The sequence below is a fragment of the Triplophysa rosa genome, unplaced genomic scaffold, assembly GCF_024868665.1.
Source record: "Triplophysa rosa unplaced genomic scaffold, Trosa_1v2 scaffold344, whole genome shotgun sequence".
NCBI lineage: Eukaryota > Metazoa > Chordata > Actinopteri > Cypriniformes > Nemacheilidae > Triplophysa > Triplophysa rosa.
Genome location: NW_026634346.1, coordinates 107,315 through 117,389, shown reverse-complemented (window position 1 = coordinate 117,389; position 10,075 = coordinate 107,315). Strand labels below are relative to the sequence as shown.

The following is a 10,075-nucleotide window of genomic DNA, read 5'->3' as shown; positions in this document are numbered from 1 at the left end:
TACACAGTGCAAATCAGTTGACAAGGTGTTCACTGTTCTCTTTTTCTCACACTCTCTCACGGTAAAAGTCTTGACAAAGCTTCCCAGAATCTCCTACAACCAACAGCTCTGTGAAACGAGCACGAGATGTTCATAATCATGTAGGAACTCATTCTTTAAATCTGTTTTACATTTGAGGGCTTTTCTTAATCTGCTGCAGCTTGTCCCAAAAGACTTGCTTATGGAAACCATCACTCTCTCAGGTTTTCACCCAAGATCATCAGGAAACAAGAGGTAAACTCCTATACCTGACAAATAAAACATCTTAAACCATCTTACACTTGCTTCTGTTTATCAGATCTAGCTGGTATATCAGCCTAGCCAAGCTGGTGTTTCACTGGTTCAGTTCATTCTGAGTCATACAACTTATTAATATACACTATATTATCTATTTAGTAGTCCTGTTGTGTTTGTGAAACTGGGGTACGTCATTACGTTTGAAGTTTATGTGTGTGTGGTCAAACACTGCCAAGGTATTTTTGAGTACTGTTTGGAAACATCTTGCTCTAGTACCCCGAAGCATTACACGTCATTGTACCCAGCATCTTACTGTGAATCGAAGCATCACAAAGCTTCCAACACAAACAAAACAATTACAACCATATGTTCAAAAAGCACACTGTGGCGTGCAGAAGAGAGGACACCCTCCTCTGTTGTCTAACCAACATATTCGTTACCGTTTCCAGAATTTTCCTGTTGTGGTCACAAAATTGTGTGTGTTCTTTGTCCTGAAAAAACACACGAGACGTTTCTTTCTAACGTGGTTTGTCACACTGTGTGTGTATGTGATTTCATATGATGTACGCCGCTGTGAAACTGGTAGCCTGCATTAGATGAGTTATAGACATATGACTATTTAAAGGGGTGATATGACATGGCTAAAACTAATATTATCGTTTGTTTTAGATGTAATGCAATGTGTATACACAATTTAAGGTTCAAAAACGCTGTATTTTCCACATACCGTGCATGTTTTTGTCTCCTCTTTGCCCCGCCTCTCTGAAAACTGCAGATTTTTTAAAAAGCTCATCACTCTGAAAAGCGAGGCGTGCTATGATTGGCCAGTTAACCAGTAGTGATTGGTCGAATACTGCAAGCATGTGATGGAAATGTAACGCCTCTTACCATATTTGAACATCAGGTTCCAAAGCAATTGTACTGACAGGTACGCCCACCTTACTTGCGTATACATTTGGGCAGTCTTTGTCAAATCATACCACGAACTGAAGTAGATTTGTGGGGGTGTGGTTACACGAGGCGTTTCAGGCAGGTCTGGGTGAGCATTCGCTTTTAGATAGAATGCATCTTTTGTTCCGACACTTTAATTTTTGCAATTTTATGTGTCTAATACATGCATGGGCAACTTATAACACACCAAAGACACAGAAAAACACGTATTCGCGCCATATGACCCCTTTAATGACTATCCATGCATTCTCCCGAAAGCTGCTTTCAGACACAGACAGGTCCAGTTTACATTTTATTTCAAGAGGAAGAAGATGGAAGAGAAAAGGGTACTATGTTTTCTACAGTTTTCTAGGCAACACATTGAACAGGTCGTCAAATTTGTCCAAACTGTCCCCAAGCAAAGGGATATTTCACCCAAAAATGAATTTCTGTCAGCTTTTACTCACCCTCCTGTCATTTCGAACCTTAATGACTTTCATTCTTTCGCAAAATACAAAAATATATTTTGAAGAAAGTTGGTAACCCAACAGCACTGGCCCCCATTCAATTCTATTGTATGGACACAAAACCAATGCAAGTGAATGGGTGACAGTTAACAACATTCTTCAAAATATCTTCTTTTGTGTTCTGCGGAATAAAGTCATGCAGGTTGGAAATGACAAGAGGGTGAGTAAATGATGACAGAATATTTAACTTTCACTTAACTTTGAATAGTGCTGACTCACCAGGTCAATGTGATTAACTAATATTTGTATATCTTTAGCCACTACATCTGTCCAATGTGTACTGTGTAATTAACTTAAGCTATTAAGTTAACCTTTTAAGATTTCAAACAATGTGACTCAAAGGCCGTTGCATTCTGTTCCATTTTATTAAGCTCCATTCAGCTGTGTTTAAATGTTCAAACACACCTTATGCGATCAACTTCTAAGAAATCCGTCTGCTCAGTGTGAGGAGGGCATGACCCTAAACTAGCGTAGTCATGCATATAACCCAATGACTCGTGAAAATATGTACATTTGCACCCCCTATAAGTAACAATAAAAGTAATGCTTGCTTGCCTTAGCAAACACCTCTGATGAAAAGTTGAGTGAAACGTGAGTGAAATACCAAAGTGAGATCCTGGTGTACACCATTTAACAGCTGTCCCTCATTTTTTGAAAGTAGTTAATTTATCTGTCCAAATGCACTTTTAATTGTAGAACATAAAATCTGTACGTCCGGATCTCTCTATAAATAAACAATAAATATTAAAGTAATATAAAGATATACAGTATATAAATCACATCTGGCGATCAACAACATTGCAACAAATAAAGCAGCTGAGTATTTAGTGCCAGAATAGGTGCACATGTCACTTTTAGCAGCAACTGGCTGCTGATCTCATGAGAAGAGAATTTCACAGTACTTCTACAATTACGAGGGCTTTAGTGAACACTAGCATGACACCTCCAAAAATTATAGCAGCAGAGTCTTGCATAAATCAGCATTTTACTAAAGCTTTCACGAATCTACTTAAGACTATTAAAAAATAGCACAGGGAAGTGTCTAATTTATTCTAGGTTAAGATACTTTCTGCGATCCCAACTTGACATGCAGAGGTAAATATTAGCAAGTCTTTCATATGTTCAAATCTCTGAAACACTGTAAACTCTGTTTGCTATCAAAACATTGATCTGTTTGCTTAAATGGTCTGACTGATCAGTCAACGTCTGTCTCAACCAATAATGTGAGTTTGGGGTCTTTTTTCAGAACGATAAAGGACAGAGAGAGTTTTTATTTTATTTTTATTTTTAATAAATTTGCAAAGCTGTCAAAAATCTGTTTTTTGTTTTGTCATTATTGTGCATGGAGTGTAGATTAATGTAAAAAAAATCATTAAAGTAGTTTAAGATAAGGCAGCAGCATAACAAAATGTGAATAAAATGAAGGGGGATGAATACTTTTGCAAGCCACTGTATAGTCTATTTCCCCACAATTACACAATGCACTAATAAAAAAAATCACAAATCATTTTTATTCTAACTATTGTCAATTGACATTAATTAAACATAGCCAAGAAGCATTGTCACATGCAAGAACAATTGTCACATGCATTAAACACACAGAGAGCCAAGACAAATATATATTTTTTTCATTTTTAATCTAATCACACTGCGCTTGCTTGCCCACCAAGTCTGCATGACTAATCTACTTTAGCTGGAGATCAGATTAAATATGAGATCAGCCCTTGGCCTGGTCTGTTTCCCCCTGCCATGGTTGTATTTCACACATAGGCACACACACATACCCCCACATACTTCCCTTTCAAACACGAACACATGTAATCACACAAAACTTGATTCTTTTTATAAATTGTGGAGACTTTATAGATATTGTAAATGTCTCAAGACATGTTATAATGATTTTTGTTGATTACATGAATACAGTACATGTTTGATAAATTCATGCAGATTTAAAAAATGTAATGTTTCAAAGAGAGTTGTTGATTTAAAATAGTTTAAACTGTGTTTGAAAAGTAAGCTCTCTTGTGTGTAATGTTCCTTTAATGCAAAGTAATGCGTCACGTGACTCAGACGAGAGCAGGACTGTGGAACTGTGGGTCAGAGAGTAATATGGACGCGAACGGGCTGTTACACGTGCGGCTTCTTCAAAACGTATAAACTCTGCATATGGTCCAAGAGGCGCACACGGTATTTGTTTGTGTTTGTTTTGTAACAATATGTAATGATGTGGTGAATGGGACTAATTGTTGAAGGATTGTGATTTGTGAAAGTGAATAATGACTGAGAGATGTGGTTAAGTAGTTTATGTCTTTATTTTTTTTAGTTTTCACGGTGTCTTTCATAGACCGTGGCATCTTCAGAAACCACAGAGAGAGAGAGAGAGAGAGAGCAAAATAAAACATCTAAAAGACATCTGTATGACTCGTGGCCGTTATTTATTGGATCAGTGCAGCTACAGTGAAAACGTACCGCCAATGTCGACGAGATTTGAGAAGTATAGAGCGACGGCAGTTCAATGAGAAAAGACAAGATCGCTGGTGTGGGCGGAGCTTCGGTTTGCTGCTTCATTGGAGACAGTACCGCGATTTACCAAAGGAGGGCATCGTTTACCTGCGTAGACTCCGGTGCTGCAAAATCTTCAGGAAAGACGTCAGAGTGCAGCGTTGCTTTACTACGTTACCTTCTACGGGCATTGCGACCATATAAACATCAGGTTTGACTGTGCTACCTTGACAAATTTAAGGACACTGAAAATTAGAGGATTTTGATAAAAGGAAACATTTATCCAAACATAAGTTGGTTTAATTGAATTATCACTATAGTCACAGTAACTATCATTATTGTCTTGCAATTTAATTGTTGTTCTTGCCCTGACCGTGATGTTATTGTGAATTTCTAAAGGTGTTTTGGATCTGATATTTCAAATGTAAAGTCAAGAAATGCATTAAGGTTTTTTTTTTGGAGTAAGTAATCACTTAAATTTTTACTGCTAGTATTGCGCAAAGTCCTAAAGGGTTTAAGCACAGTTAACAATTCTTGGTAACAGATAAAGTGCCTAGTACAATGTCAGTTAATGAAGAGACTCTACAAGATGAGCAAATTGAGTCCAGTCAGGCAGAATTGGGAAGAAAGCAACAGGTAGTGGAGGAGTCTACTTCTGCCCTCTCCGAGAAAGAACCAAGAAAGTCTTCACGGGATAGAAAGTTAACCTCTAAACTGCATTCCAAATTATTATGCAAATGATATCTTTCTCTGGTTTTCCTAATTTGTCGATGCAAATGACAGTCAGTATAATTTTCAAGTAATCAACAGTTAGGGTACATTTGGAATTTTATTGAACAAACCTCCCACTGACAACAGTATTTATTTAAAAAATGAAAAACTCAAAATGCACTGTTCCAAATTATTATGCACAACAGAGTTTGAAAACATTTCATAGGTTGTAAAAAACTGAAAATGGTCATTTGTTGAATTTGCAGCATTAGGAGGTCATATTTACTGAAATCAAAAGCTATTTCAATCAAAAACATCCTAACAGGGCAAGTTACATGTTAACATAGGACCCCTTCTTTGATATCACCTTCACAATTCTTGCATCCATTGAACTTGTGAGTTTTTGGATAGTTTCTGATTGAATTTCTTTGCAGGATGTCAGAATAGCCTCCCAGAGCTGCTGTTTTGATGCTAACTGCCTCCCACCATCATAGATCTTTCGCTTGAGGATGCTCCAAAGGTTCTCAATAGGGTTGAGGTCAGGGGAGGATGGTGGCCACACCATGAGTTTCTCTCCTTTTATGCCCATAGCAGCCAATGACACAGAGGTATTCTTTGCAGCATGAGATGGTGCATTGTCATGCATGAAGATGATTTTGCTACGGAAGGCATGGTTCTTCTTTTTGTACCATGGAAGAAAGTGCTCAGTCAGAAACTCTACATACCTTGCAGAGTTCATTTTCACACCTTCAGGGACCCTAAAGGGGCCCACCAGCTGTCTCCCCATGATTCCAGCCCAAAACATGACTCCGCCACCTCCTTGCTGACGTCGCAGCCTTGTTGGGACATGGTGGCCATCCACCAACCATCCACTACTCCATCCATCTGGACCATCCAGGGTTGCACGGCACTCATCAGTAAACAAGACTGTTTGAAAATTAGTCTTCATGTATGTGTGGGCCCACTGCAACCGTTTCTGCTTGTGAGCATTGGTTAGGGGTGGCCGAATAGTAGGTTTATGCACAACTGCAAGCATCTGGAGGATCCTACACCTTGAGGTTTTCGGGACTCCCGAGGCACCAGCAGCTTCAAATACCTGTTTGCTGCTTTGCAATGGCATTTTTGCAGCTGCTCTCTTAATCCGATGAATTTGTCTGGAAGAAACCTTCCTCATTCTGCCTTTATCTGCACGAACCCTTCTGTGCTCTGAATCAGCCACAAATCTCTTCACAGTACGATGATCTCGCTTAAGTTTTCGTGAAATATCTAATGTTTTCATACCTTGTCCAAGACATTGCACTATTTGACGCTTTTCGGCAGCAGACAGATCCTTTTTCTTTCCCATATTGCTTGAAACCTGTGGCCTGCTTAATAATGTGGAACGTCCTTCTTAAGTAGTTTTCCTTTAATTGGGCTCACCTGGCAAACTACTTATCACAGGTGTCTGAGATTGATTTCAGTGATCCAAAGAGCACTGAGACACAATACCATCCATAAGTTTAATTGAACAATATAAAATTAAATGTTTACGACACTTAAATCCAATTTGCATAATAATTTGGAACGCAGTGTAAAATGCTGGAACTTAAGCAACAAGAGGTTTCTCAGAAAGAGACTAGATGGATCAAGCTGTATGAAAACTGGAAAGATCAAGTGAGAGTTACACGTTCCAAACTAAAGGATGAGTGCTCTGACAAAGATTTAAGCGACATGATGGGTACTGTAGAGGGGCTAGAGACACAAGTGAGAGAGGTGTATGAAAACATTCGATCTCAAACAGCACCTTCTACCGAGATTAGAAGAAAGATGGATTCCTGCACAGCAGTAACAGCAGACTTAATGAGGCTAATGAAAGTACGTATGAGTAAAGTCGGACTAGAGGAATTTGATGCCGAAGCAGAAAATGCCAGACTTCATATGGTAATGGATAGAGAGTATGCCCAGTCAATATTTGGGAGTACAATTTAGAAATCTACTGTGCAAAGTAACCATTCAAAATGTTCAGAACAGCCAAGTATTGCAGAAAAGAGAGCAGAGTATGCAGCACAGCTCGCAGCAAAACAGGTTGAAATAAAGATGGAAGAGGCTATCGCTGCACAAAGGCAGGAACTTAAGAGACTAGAAAACCAAAGAGATCTTCAAGTAATAGATGCAAGGCTAAAAGCGTACTCCGAAGCTGATTCTTGTGAGGCTAGCGAAGAAAGCAGAACCAAAGGCAATGAGGTTGCTAATTGTCCTCATGTGTATCATAAAGAAATAAAAGGGGAACAGACATTTGGGAACATTGAAAATGTGCAAACAAACCATACTAACAATGACACATCATTAGCACATGCCTTGCATGACACAATGGTTCTCTCCAGACTTCCAGCACCTGAACCTTCAGTCTTCTCAGGAGATCCACTTAAATTCTTAGAATGGAGCACAAGTTTCAAAGCATTAATTGAAAGACGATGCACAAATCCAGTTGATAGGTTATTCTACCTACAGAAATATGTCAGTGACGAAGCAAAAAGTGTGCTGGAAGGAAGCTTCTTTAGAAAGGATGATAAAGCCTACGAACAGGCATGGGAGACATTGAATTCTAGATATGGCCATCCCTTTGTAATTCAACGGGCATTTCGAGAGAGACTGAATAACTGGCCCAAGATTGGTTCTAGGGATTTATTTAAATTGAGACAGTTCAGTGATTTTCTGAAAGCTTGCAACAATGCTATGCCGTATATCAAAGGGCTTCAGGTGTTAAATGACTGTGAAGAGAATCAGAGAATGCTACAAAAACTCCCTGATTGGGTAACCTCTCGGTGGAATCGCCATGTCACAAAGCAGTTAAGAGAAACTGAGGAATACCCCAAGTTCAAAGAGTTTGCTGATTTTGTGGCACGAGAAGCAGAAGTAGCATGCAACCCTGTAACATCCTTTAATGCCTTGAAGTCTACTGAAGAAAGGCCCTTAAGAGATGCAAAGCGTCAAAGGGCCAATGCGTTCATCACGAATGTAAAGGCATCTGATGAATTCGGTGCGTTGATAAAGTCAAACAGTGCTGCTGAAAACAACTCAAACGAATCAAACGAATCTAAGAAAATAAATGTCTCAACCTCACACTCAAACCAATTTCCATGCTTGTGCTGTGGAGAAAGTCATTCCATCCACAAATGTCAGACGTTTGCCAATAAGCCAGTGGAAGAGAAGAAAAGATTCATATTCGATAACAATCTCTGCTTTGGCTGTCTTAGGAGAGGACATAATTCGAGAGACTGCAAGAGTAAGGCTATTTGTGACATTTGCAAGAAACGTCATCCAACTCCACTTCATGAAAACCGTACTTCTACGGCAGCAGATGCATCCTCTCATGCTATCCAATCAGAAGAAAAAACGTCTTCCCTCTCTTGCTGTGTAGACAGAGGTGATGGTGGGAGCACATCCATGATCGTTCCCGTGTGGATTTCTTCGACCACAGCTCCTGGGAAAGAAATCCTGGTGTATGCCTTATTGGATACCCAAAGCAGCAACACCTTTGTTGACAAAGAAGTATGTGAAGAGATAGGGGCAAGTCTAGAGCCGGTCAAGTTAAAGCTTACCACAATGATGGGAAAAGATTCCATTATTCAGAGTGAAAGAGTTAGTGGGCTTAGAGTTAAAGGGTTTACCTCTCAAAGTCCTGTCAACTTGCCACCTGCCTATACCAGAGATTTCATTCCACTTGAACGTTCCCACATTCCTACATCTCAAACTGCAAAAAGGTGGAAACATCTAAACAGTATAGAGCAGGAAATGCCAAGGCTGATGGGTTGTAAAGTAGGACTGTTGATAGGTTACGACTGCTCAAGAGCGCTGGCACCACGACAGGTCATCACAGGTGGTGACGATGAGCCCTATGCTATCAAGACAGACCTGGGGTGGAGCATTGTTGGCAGTACACAGGTTGCAAAGTTGACTGAGGTTATAGGTCTATGCCATCGCGTATCCGTCAAGGAAGTTCCACCATTGACACCAGCCAATGTCATCAGAGCTCTTGAATCAGATTTCAAAGATACCAACCCTGGGGAAAGGAGCATATCACAAGATGACATACATTTCATGCAACTATTGAATGAAAAAATAAACTTCAATGCAGATGGTCACCTGGAAATGCCTCTACCTTTTAAGACACGCCCACATCTTCCAGAAAACAAACGGTTGGCTCTGTTACGGCTGAAGCATCTCAAAGGGAAGCTTGAGAAAAATCCAAAATTTAAAGAAGACTATGTCAAGTTCATGGAAGGTGTATTCAAGGATGGTGAGGCAGAGAGAGCTGAACACCAACCCAAGGCAGGAAATGTGTGGTATATCCCTCACCAAGGCGTCTACCACCCTAGAAAACCAGACAAAATTAGGGTTGTGTTCGACTGCTCTGCTAAATATAATGGCACCGCTCTGAATGATAATTTGCTAGTTGGGCCTGATCTTACAAACGGGCTAATAAGAGTGCTCTGCAGGTTTCGCAAATACCCAATAGCAGTCGTCTGTGATGTGGAGAAGATGTTCCACAGGTTCCATGTAACCCAGGCGGACAGAGATTACTTGCGCTTCTTGTGGTGGGAGAAGGGTGATACAAATTCTGATCCAAAGGAATACTGTATAAAAGTCCATCTTTTTGGAGCGTCATCCTCTCCTAGATGCGCAAATTATGGAATGAAGTATCTTGCAAGACAAAACGAAAGGGAGTGTCCTTTAGCAGCCAACTTCATAAGAATGAATTTCTATGTTGACGATGGTCTTGTCAGTGTAGAAGATGTGGACACAGCCATCAAACTGGTAAAGGAAGCACAAACTGTGTGTGCTAGAGGAAAATTGCACCTTCATAAGTTCATCTCCAACAGCAAGGAAGTTTTGGACTCAATTCCTGACAGTGAAAGAGCAACTGAAGTTCATGACGTGGATCTCAGTTATGATGACCTTCCAGTCCAAATGGTGTTGGGAGTAAAGTGGAACGTAAAAAGTGACACCTTCTCCTTTAAAGTTGCTTTGGATGAGAAACCAGCAACGCGGCAGGGAATCCTCTCAACTATAGCTTCTGTGTTTGACCCTCTTGGCCTCCTTGCCCCTTATCTCCTACTTGGAAAGAAAGTACTACAGGAGATGTGCCG

The 10,075-nt window shown here is 40.0% G+C and overlaps 1 protein-coding gene across 1 annotated transcript in view; it reads right to left on the bottom strand.

Annotated features, from left to right (window-relative positions):
* The window catches only part of si:ch73-335l21.1 (insulin receptor substrate 1-B), a 90,113-nt gene that overhangs the window by 57,812 nt on the left and 22,226 nt on the right, over positions 1-10,075 (bottom strand). The window lies entirely within an intron of this gene.